Source organism: Chinchilla lanigera, unplaced genomic scaffold, assembly GCF_000276665.1.
Source record: "Chinchilla lanigera isolate Chin_1 unplaced genomic scaffold, ChiLan1.0 scaffold00006, whole genome shotgun sequence".
NCBI lineage: Eukaryota > Metazoa > Chordata > Mammalia > Rodentia > Chinchillidae > Chinchilla > Chinchilla lanigera.
The window spans coordinates 16801334-16812716 of NW_004955407.1; the positions used below are offsets into that span (position 1 = coordinate 16801334).

Here is an 11383-nt window from a genome sequence, read left to right on the forward strand (position 1 = left end):
CAATACCTAAAAATCAAAGAAAAATTATTAACACAATATAAAATCTTATTTTCCTATCACTGTAAAAGGTTTGACTACATTTTTTTAAATGGAGCAATGAAACAAAATATAATACCTTCTGGATGTTTTTCTCCCAAACGTTAAAATAATGAGTCCTGAGAATAAAGCTCTGAAATAGCTGACAATCCAAACACTCCCTGGAAATTAAGAGAAATATATGTTACTTCAAGTATACAACTCAAAGAATTGCACAGCATGTTTAAAGAGAATTCTCAAACTACTAAAATAAGTTATCTCCGAAAATAACAAAAAAGATGTGTTGCAAGATAAAAAGTATTCGTACACATGCTTTCCTTCAGCATAGCTGTTGGCCATATCAGATGAAACAGGCAATATTACAGATTTACAAAAATGTAATTTATTATCTATTTAGCATTACACTAACATAAAAACTGTCACCCATGCTCAATGATATGAGAAGTTAATGTCACAGATAAAGAGAAATTTCCATCAAGGATTCTGGGAGAAAGAGTATTAAAATTACTTGATGTCATCTTAGCGTTTGAAATACCTCATTTTCCCTGACAAGGAGGAACAGAAAAAGTTAAACTAACAATGACAGCCATCCTAGGTATATAATGATACTGACACATGGGAAAGTCTACCCTTAGAAAGGAAAAGAGGTTTTGGCAAGTCTAAGACATAGCCTACACTCTGATACTATAACAATTATACTGATCAGTAGGCCAACAAACAGAGAAGGTAACCAGGGACAGAGAAAGATACGAACTTCCTGATTCCATTAAGCCAGCATTCCACTTCTATGAGCCTCTGCACTTGTATCTTACTCTGCTAGAACCCTCAGTCCTAACCCATAACCTATGGTCAGTTCTCAAAGATTATTCTTTTGACTAAAATAAACTCAAACCTGAATTCTATCCTCCTCAAATAAAGTAACTATTTTTCATTGCCACAATTTTACCAGGGCCCTTCGGTCTCCAGGTACCAAATTTCTTAAGACTTGTGGTTTCCCGATATCCTAGCTAAGGTGGTTTACCGACATCCTAGCTAAGAACATTCTTCAACCACTGTGCTTCTAGAGTGCTTTCTCAGCATCGTGCTTATTGCTACTCTCCCATCCTTCTTTGAATCTCCTAATATCCACCATGGTACAAAACATATGGGTGATGCTCAATAAGTCTCTGCTAAATTCAATTAATATAACACATATAAGTAAAAATAAGATAAAAGACTGGAGTTATATGAACTAAGTGCAGTGAAAAATACTTTCAATTACTGCTTACCTATTCACCCACACTCACTCAAGACTCCTTCTCATATGAGGAAGACCGCTAGTATCTCTGTCAGTGCTTAAGCCACAAAGACAATGTGTCCTGTGGCAGGTCTCCCTTCTGCTCAGGTGACTGGGGATTTGGGTCCCCCTCACTGTCTGAGGTCCTGCTCCAACTGGAATGGTAACTGAACCCTAACAGAAACCCTCTAAATACAGACATCAGCAATGCCAGAGCAATTGTCTATAAAACATATGTATAAACCAAGACATCTTGAATCATAGCTAAGAGCAAAATGTCCCCAAGACCTTAGAAATGGTCAGAAGGCATCTCCTTAAAATAGAGTTTATAACAGAGAGAAGACAAAACAAAATAAACAAAAAGAAAAAACAAAACAAAAAACCCTGAAGAGACCTCCAAGTGATCGAGGGGGAGAAAAAAAGCATTATCATTTCCGATTAGGACACTACTTTTTCAGCAGCTAAATAAAAACATTACCAAATCATTTTATGTAATAAAACTTAACCTTATTTTGACCTTCCTCATAAAGCAAACAAACCTCTCCATCCAATAAGGTTCCATCTGAACTATGTAAGATGATAAGCAATACCTTAATTGCATTCATTTACATGACTTTGAAACTATTCTGGGCTGAAGTCACTGACTGCAAGGTCACAGAATACAAAAAAGTAGAATGTAAGCAATTTACTGAGGAGAAATGATCCACATAAAACTAGGGAAGCACCTTCTCTACCCCTCCTCAGTAGATACCAGATGCCTAATGCAATCAACAGGTGCAGACAGCTCTATTGCAAATATATCACTCAGACAGACAGACACATTACATTTATAAATATATGTATACTATTAAGAATACATATTTAAATAAGTTCATTATACGTTGTGGTTTTCTCATTAAATCAATCTGCCTAAATGGATTCAAAAAATAATTTTATATCCCAATAGCATTTAAAATCAAAACACAAAATAGGGTTAGTACTTCTTCATTGTTTCATAAAAACTTCTAGAACTAAAGTCAGGCTACAGAGCTATACTTTAGGAAAACAATTACAATCAGGATATCTTAAATATATTAAGGGCTTCTGCTTTTATTTTTTATAATTTGAACAAGCACAGTTCAACTCAGAGGAGCATGCGTGCAGTGTCTCATATCCAATAATAAATACCACATTAGTAAAAGGAAACACAATATATTAACAGAAATTATTATATTACAGGGGACAAAGCATATTCCTCAAAACCTCCCTCAGAATATATTAAGGAACCTGAGAACAAGTTAACTCTAGAAAATATTTAACCTTTAGTTAGTAAAATGCAATTTTTACAAATTAGATATTACATCAGTTTTCAATGAAAAAAGAAGTCCAAGTTCAGGTTCAGACACATTTCAATCTCAGGTGCTCACAGGAAATTCCACCACAAAGCAAGTATCCAAGTGTGTTTTATTGTCCATACTTTTACATTTATATATTCTAAATTTTGTGTTTTTAAGTATATTATGATGGCTGGGTAGATATTGCAACTTTGGGGGCTAGCCAGTTCTTGGAGATAGCAAAGGGCTCTGCCCTAGCGGCCTTTGATATACAAACTAATCAGTCCAAACCATAATTTCTCCATCTGGCCAACGCAATGGAGGAGGAGACAATATTCCACTGCCTTCATATGCACCCAGAGGCCAAGTTCCAAGCAAACTAGGAACCATCCCTGCATCTTAGAGCTTATATACTGACAGTTTATTTAATGCTATTATTACTCCTATATGCCTATAGTTCATTTTTACTATCCATCAGTACTTTATTCAAACTAGTTAACCCTAATTTTAGTCACCCTGCCCTGCACTGCCCTTCCCTGGAAATTTAATAAAGACCACAGCCAAGGCGGCTCCACCATAGCTCCTCCTGACCAGTGCTGGTGTTTCCCACGTTGCCCTGCGTGGCAAGCCACACCTCCTAGGACCAGTGAGGATAGTAAGCTTTGTTTTCTTCAGACTCTCTTGCAGACACAAGAGTCTTCTCATGACTACACTTGACTAACCACAGAAAAGAACACAGAACCTTGTGTGTGTATCTCTGTGTGTGCCTCTCCTCATTTCCCTTCTCCCTTCCCCCGGAGGTCAGTAAACCACATACAACACTTTTAAAAATACATATATTGGTGTGGAGATAAATCACCCTTCTCTTGTGAAAGAGGTACCTAAAGAAACATTTCAATTCTGAGTGGAAAATTAAGTTGTGGACTGTAATACTGTTCATATAACATAAAAGAATAAGGCAACTCAAACTGTAAGGAACAACTAAAAAAAAAAACACTCCATAAAATTTGAAACACCTGCTACAGAATATGTTAATGCACAGTTTTATCTGGGAAATATTTTGCTTCCTCCCTCACCTGTTTTCCCCACCCATCTTGCATGCAACTCCATAAACAGCAGTTATCCCCCATTATAAAACAGTTGACGGTTAAAACAATGAGCCAACCGAGAAAGTACAATATTCCATAACTGACATTTACTGCACTGGCCTTGGACTTCTAATCTTTACCAGACGGGCACACAAATCAATCCATCAGCTCATAAAGGTGTGCTTTTTTAACCTCTAAAACAGATGGGATTGGCCAGAAGTGTCTGGCATGTCAAACTGCTAATCACTGCTGCCCTTTGCACAAAATAACCCACTTAAGTTGAGGCATGGTTGCACTGTAACCGACATTAGTCTGTGGGAAACCCATTTAACTGTCACACACTCCTGCCACTCCTGCTCTCCCTTAATTAAGCCTAATGCCTTATGCTTTGACCTTTTGTTCTAGCCTATTAACCCTATCTAGTACAAGTTCAATTATGTTAAACTAAAAACTTTGCTGTAAAATACTAAATGCCAAGCTCAAAAAATCATAAGGAACATCTTCCCAGCCTTAAACTGTGTGCATGCTGATACTCAATGTGTTTAAAAATAAAACCCCACTTGCAAAGTAATGCTGATTCTCACAGAGTTGAGAAAAGCCAAATTGTCACTCAGGTCCAGCCTCCTTATTTTACAAAAGAAACTGAGACCCGAAAACATTAAATGACTTGTCCATTTCATCGCTTTTCCACAGCAAAGCCATGCTAAAACCTATCTAATCCCTAGCTCTAATTCTTTATTCTCCATGGGGTCTCTGATTAATAATTAAACCACCCAACACTATGTTAAGGACCTAACACTTTCATCTTTCAGCATCCTTTAGAATATGTCACACATATTCTAAACAGGCATAAAAGCAAAACAAATAGTGACTTCAATCTAGTTCAGATGTAATTTTTCTTTTCTCCTCCCACACACCAAAACTTCCCATTCCCTCACTACTTCTTTTCCCTTTCTAAAAGTAATCATGGTCATTGAGAATTACCAAATTCTACAAAATTCATTAGGTAATACACATAGACTTTTTCTTTCCTGGTGCTTCATTGAACTATTCATACTACAGCGAATGATATAAGAGACAGACAGCAACTACAACTTGTTACTTAATCTTCACTGGAAAAATTCACAGCTGCAGATCTTTCAAGGTAAGTCTTTTTTACACCTGTACAATGTATATGGATTGCTGTTTATATTTACCAGAATTATAAAAAAGTGAAAACATTGTATAATGTAAAATAAAGTCAAATGTAGTATAAATATGCTCTCACAAAGGTATTTTAGTTTTGTCACATAATAATGTGAGGTATTATTTCTCCTTCCATTTACTTCATACAACTAGAAAAAAAGTTTTGCCACTCTCGTGACACAAGAAGCCAAGTGTCAGGAACATAAAACTTATCAATTCTATGGCTACTATGAGGAAATGAATATCAAATTTAATTTCAAAACACTTAAAATGTAATTTTAATTACATACATGTAGTTGACTAAGGCCCATTTTTACCTGTTTTCAATATAACTAATATTGCTACTTTTGCCTTTATTAACCCTGAGCCTTATATGTTTAACGTAACCAGCCATTAAATGATACATAACATTGCAAAAGCAAGATCATTTACAACTGTGCTTTAAAAATGAAGAATCCCAATGAAAGAATGTATTACTTTAGGGGGACAGGTGAAACATTGCGTCATAGGGTTTAAAAATCAAAGCCAATGTGCTCCAGTTATTAGAATGACACCTTCAAAGGAAAGTGCTCCCAGAAGGAATACAAACAGGTGTATAAAATGTAAAACAACTGGATCGATCATTGGCCAAAGGTAAACAAACACTTGTAGCAGGGCAACTATCAGTACATTCAGTCTCATTCACCCTTTTCACTGCAAGAATGCACAACTAAGTAAGATGACATGCCTTTGTTACAAGTTTTATTTTATCACATACAAGTAAGTCCTAGTGTCTGCTGGGGAACCTACCCATGGAAAATTTGCACTACCATACAGAAAGTCATGGACTTTACAACACGCTGGCTGACACTAGTGAACAGTGAACAGAAAAGAAAATTTGGTACTCAGAACAAGAGCTCGTGAAAGCACAAAGTAGAATATACCACAAAGGAGTAAATGTACTCACTTATCTACTCTTTACCTTAGGAACTGGTCCATTAACTTCTTGTTTTGCTATAATTTATAAGCATACGAATACACAGAAAAATGTGTAAGCCACAACAGGCGGTGTTTTTCCTGTTTACAAAAGACATCCACTGCCAAGCATACAGTAAGTTATGTGTGGTGAACAACTCTGTCTTCACAAAGCAGGAAACTAGGTTACAGTTATTTTAAGAGCATTTGTTAAAATCAGTGCCATAAATATCCATATAATTTATATATTTTCTTTAGCATCTGAAAATGAATTTCTCATCTAGAAATTTCTGAGTTCTATTCTAATATAATTTTATTTTCTGCCATATTAATGGAGTTGAACACTATAACAATCTAATAATCTTAGGCATTCACTTCTAGAAAAGAACAAATTCCCATTTTTGAAATACAAAAAGCATTTCACATAATCCTTCAACCCTATAGCGTACCATGGTTTGAATTATCAGTCATTCTTAATACCTTTTAACACTGAAGGTTACCGAACACCAAAATTAACTCTAGGCACCTAGGCATGAAATTTCAAGATGCCTCTACCTTCTTAAGAGGTAAAATCCAATCCAATTAATTATTTAATGTATCTATTGGAAGTAAAAGTAAGAAAATTGCCTAAAAGACTCTGAAATATCTTTCTTCATATTTTTACCAAAAAAAGAATTTAAACACTGCCCCCAAAGATTTTGCTAAACACACTTGTAATATACTTTGCGTATTTTTGAGGAAATTTTGTATCATAAGCAAACTGTTTCAAGTGCCAATTAATGATGTCACCAACACTCACTTTCACTTTATCCTTCATAATTAATATGGACAGAAGATGCTATACTTTAAGGATACAATATTATTCCTTTTAGAAGTGCTAATTTAAAGACAAAAGAAAAATCCAAAACAGTATTATTCATGAATTATACATATTACTGTTACATATAAATATATAAAGGTTGAAACCCTGACCTAAATGAGCCAGATTTTCACCAATAATTGGGATTCTACAGTTCAATTCAACCAATGTTTACACACAGGCTTACATGTGCCAGGCACTAATACACGGACAATACACTGAGGAATAAGCTCCTATTCACAGAGTTTACATTCTACTAAAGAAAGCAGACACAAAACAAGTATAACTGCTAAAATCAGGGTATACACCAAACTGAGAGAGAAAAAAAACTGATCTTGTTAGAAGCTCAGAGACTGTACGAAGGCTTTCAAATCTCTTGCGCCCTGTCCAAGGAGCAAGAATATTCCTTTCGAATTTGCTTCACACAGCTCAAGTGCATGATCAGTCTATGGCCCACTAAAGGGCTACAGTTAGGCTTTCTTTCCTTAGATGTCTTCCACGGAATCTGAACCCAAGTGCGCGTGGTTCAGGCACATTGCCACCACTGGTCTAGGCCGAATCGTCTCATTTATTACCTGTCCACAACAGACTGCAGGAATGGAGTCCATAACCTTTGCATTACGTTCTTGACTGAATCAAAAGATCAAAGCACTTCCACTGATAGTTTTGGAACACTACTCCTTGTATGATGCCCTGGTTGTGAGTGTTCTGGTTATACCAGTCAATTAAAAGTGTCTGGCTCTGTTAATATACAAGTAGGAAGTTCCCATATAACTCTTCAAATAGAACTCTAAACCTGTATCACACGAAAAATAAAGCAGTTTCATGACACAGATATATCTGTACACTAAAACATCCTTTTTTAAAATTCCCAGCTTAAAAATCATATTTCAAGCCCTAGAATTATCAAGTGAATCCTAAAACTTGTAAGAAAAGAGGGCCTGGCTTGAATTAGGGTAATAGGGTTGGCCTACTCTCAATGCACCTCTCAAAAACTAGTACTGGTCTTAGGTTGGACTTTACTTCTGGATCTACTATCAAAGCTTATTGATTATTTCTTAAAAGCTGGTACACAAACCCTTCTCTCTGAGTTTGCCTCACCAAAAATAAACAAAAAGTGTAAAATAAATCAAAATTTGACATCATAAATTGGGTACCTAACTGCTAACTGTAGGACTTCTGAAATTTATTTAAATTCTTAAATGCTTAATTTGTAAAATGCATATAAAAACTGTTTGTGGAAATTTAAAAATAACAAGAACTATCAGAAAATAATCTTTTACTCAACTCTATCACATGGATTTCCTTGGTAATTAAAACAACACAGGTGAAAAATTGTGAAATAAAGGGAAACCAGGATATAGGAAACAAAAATAAAGAAAGGAGGAAGATCAGAAAAAAATTGGCAGAAAGGCTAAGTACTTTATCACTATTTGCACTCTATGCTTTAGCACAAGCAAGATTCTTCTATAAACCAACTTATCTGATAAAGGGAAGACAAGCAAGATGCCTTTAAGACAAGTGTGCTTAGATGTACAGCATCAGGGCTTTTATCAAATTCTCTTTAAATCTAAAAGAAATTATGAAATTACTTCATTTTAGAAATTCCAAACAAAAAAAATTTAGGATGTAAAGAAAAAGAAAATGAAGAAAACATGCTATCAATTCAATGCAGTCAAGAATTACCAGGGTATATAAAAGTAGTTTTTCAGCAAGAGAACTATGCATTGCCTTGCATTTTTTCCTCAATAATATCAAAGATCCAAGTGCTAGGAAAGAACCAGATGGTAAATTAAAAACCCTCATTTCAATCCTTATGGTTGGCACCACAGAGATTCACTGTATTTCAAATAATTTTTTAAAAAGTCATGGATGGGTTAGAGAAATCATATAAATATATATCTGAAACTGAACATTTTTTCCCAGATTGTTCATTTCAACAGATTTTCTCTTATTTGGCAAAAATTACAATATATCCTCTTAATAAAACAAAGATGCAAAACATTTCCTTTTCAGCTTTTACTCAAATCCTTTGTTTCCCAACATTTACTTGGCAATACAAAATCCAAACCAGACTAGAAAGTATTATGCATATGTACCTTCGTACTTACCCTATATCTCCAATGTAGTTTCAATTCGTATCTTTCAGTGTTTAAAGAACCACTCATCTAATGTTTGGGTTCAAAATTCCATAAATTTTAAATGAGGCAAGTAAAAAGAGATAAAGAGGTTTATAACTCCTTTTCTCAGGGCCTCACCAATAAAAGCACACTCCTGGTGTGCACATAAAAATATACTATGTACTACAAGCCTCCCTAAGTCAAAAGTCTCCCTTCTCACCAAGGTTTGCCCCAAAATGATGCCAACTACTCCTCAGCTCTCTCCTTCTGCTACCCTCCAACCCATCACATATGCATTATCAATTTTTTCTTTATCTTACAAAGACCACTTTATTACTGTAGCACAGTCTTTAATAAGATTCTTGTGGGTGAAGACAGGGCAATAAAAAAAATCATGTTCAGAAACATAACAGTCAAGAGTTGTAACTTTTCAACCAGGAAGAGCTATGGCAATGAATCTGCTACAACTGCTCCTTGAAGTGGACAAACATAATTAGCCTTGGAACACCCGGATTAAGACCATGACAAGCTATTTTAATGAATTATATCAAGAAACATAGTTGCCTTCACTGCCTCAAAGAACACTGCAGTAATTCTGTGGCACAGTTCACATGACCAAGCACTGGAGGGAAAAGCGCTTGTATGTCCACTCCAGATGGCTAGATTTTCCTCTGGTAAAGCGTAGGCAGCAGGGAAACCCTCCCAGAGAACTACCGTAAACTGCTGCAGGGTCATCAACTGGCAACAATGTGCCTTCCCAGTGAGATGGGTTTTTGAGAATAAAGGCTGGGAGGCTCGTGTGAGATGCCAGAGTTTTGTGGATACCAAGTGAGGGCAGCTTTTTGATGACTTCCTCAGTCAGATAGATGGTTACTGGTTTTCCTTCCAAAAGACAGCATGTGTTCTGTATTACGGATCGGTGGCATAACTGTACTGTTGCTGTCTGATGGCTTGTTGAGGGGAACAGTTAATGTTTAAAAGTTTTGTTTTTTTTTTAAAAAATATTTTGATCAATTTTGCATGTTTGTATTTGGTAATCTGAGCAACTTATGTGACGAGAATGTGCAGTATAATATCCATTGGTGAATTCCTACAAACCTGTCTGGTGAAGCTATGTATCATCTCTAATGTTCTTTTAAATTATTATTTTCTTATTCCCTTTAATGATTTGATCAATCTTCTATTCTTACATCTGGTAATATGAGCAACTTCGTTGAAGATAACAATACATAATATAACAACCACTGTTAATCTCTATCATTTGGCTTGAAACCCTATATCATTTTTAATGTCTTTGCTTTGTACTGTCTGTATTTTGCTACTGTTCTTTTTTTGTATGGGTGCTATTTTCTTTAAAATAAAAAAAGTTAAAAAGAAGGTAGCATGTTCTCACTGAAAATCAAATTATCAATAAAATTAGCTATGTGACCCCAGGCAAGTTACTATGGCACCTCTCAGGCAAGGTTTCTTTATCTACAGAGAAAATGATACTTTTATTTGTCTCAGGGGAATTTTAAGTGTTAGAAGCGAAAGTGTGTATACATTAGTTGCTAGCCCAATACTTGGCAAAAAGCAGTTGTCCTCTGAATATCAATTCTCTTCTTTTCCTGCTCCTCCTCCCAATAAAAAAGAAAAAAAAAGCAAAAGGCAAATAACCAAATAACTGCATTCCAAGTTTTTGACCCATCCTATTTACTTTTAAAACTCACAGACTTGATGTCATTACGTTTTACTGTCAACAACAGCATACCCTGATTTAAAGAATCAGAATGTCAGACCCTAGAAATCAAATCTAACCCTCTCGTTCTACAGATGTTGTTGCCCAGGGAGATAAAAGGACTTTCCTTTTACCTCCTCATATATCATGCAGAACCTAAACTAGAAAATAAACATTGAATAACAACACAGAAATACTATTTTAAAGCTTTTCAAAAATCAAAACGAAGCCTACATGACCACTGTGCAAATAGTTCCTTTAGAGGAAAAGCAACTGTGATTAATTCATTTTGAGAATGTTTCCTATTTCCCATCTGAATTTCACACATTTCCAAAGGTTTTGTTCTTGATGTCCTCCACCTTCTGTCCTCCGTCCTTCCCTCAATTTATTTCTTGTCCAATTTATAAATCTATCCCCTATTATAGATCACTATAAATTCATAAATTCAGGAATCAAAAAACAAAGTGTTTTTTACAAACCAGCTACCAACCCTTAAACATTGTCTCTCTCTCAATTTCTAGAGCAACACCTCAGAAGAGAAGCCTCATTTTATTTTGAACTTCTAATGCTTGATTTTGAACTTCTAAATCCTGATTGTGCCCAGATACATGTCAGATTCTTACCCATGTTATATTAAACATCACAACTTAATAATGCTTTATAATTTCATTTTAAAATTTTATGTCCATATAATTTCCTATCCTATGATTCCAATGCCAAAGCAGCGTGTCAATTTGAATGTTGTAATGCATTTAACATGTTCACACATTAAGTACACATTATATGTGACTTAACGTTTTCCCTCATTTAAAGCCAATCACCACATCTTTATCCT

The 11383-nt window shown here is 35.2% G+C and overlaps 1 protein-coding gene across 3 annotated transcripts in view; it reads right to left on the reverse strand.

The window, feature by feature from the left end:
- Positions 1-11383, reverse strand: part of Nrip1 (nuclear receptor interacting protein 1) — an 80045-nt gene that overhangs the window by 61081 nt on the left and 7581 nt on the right. For all 3 annotated transcript variants that reach the window (XM_005375568.2, XM_005375569.2, XM_005375570.2), the window contains exon 2: positions 116-197. The gene's annotated coding sequence lies outside the window, so the exon portion shown is untranslated. The remainder of the gene's footprint in view (positions 1-115; positions 198-11383) is intronic.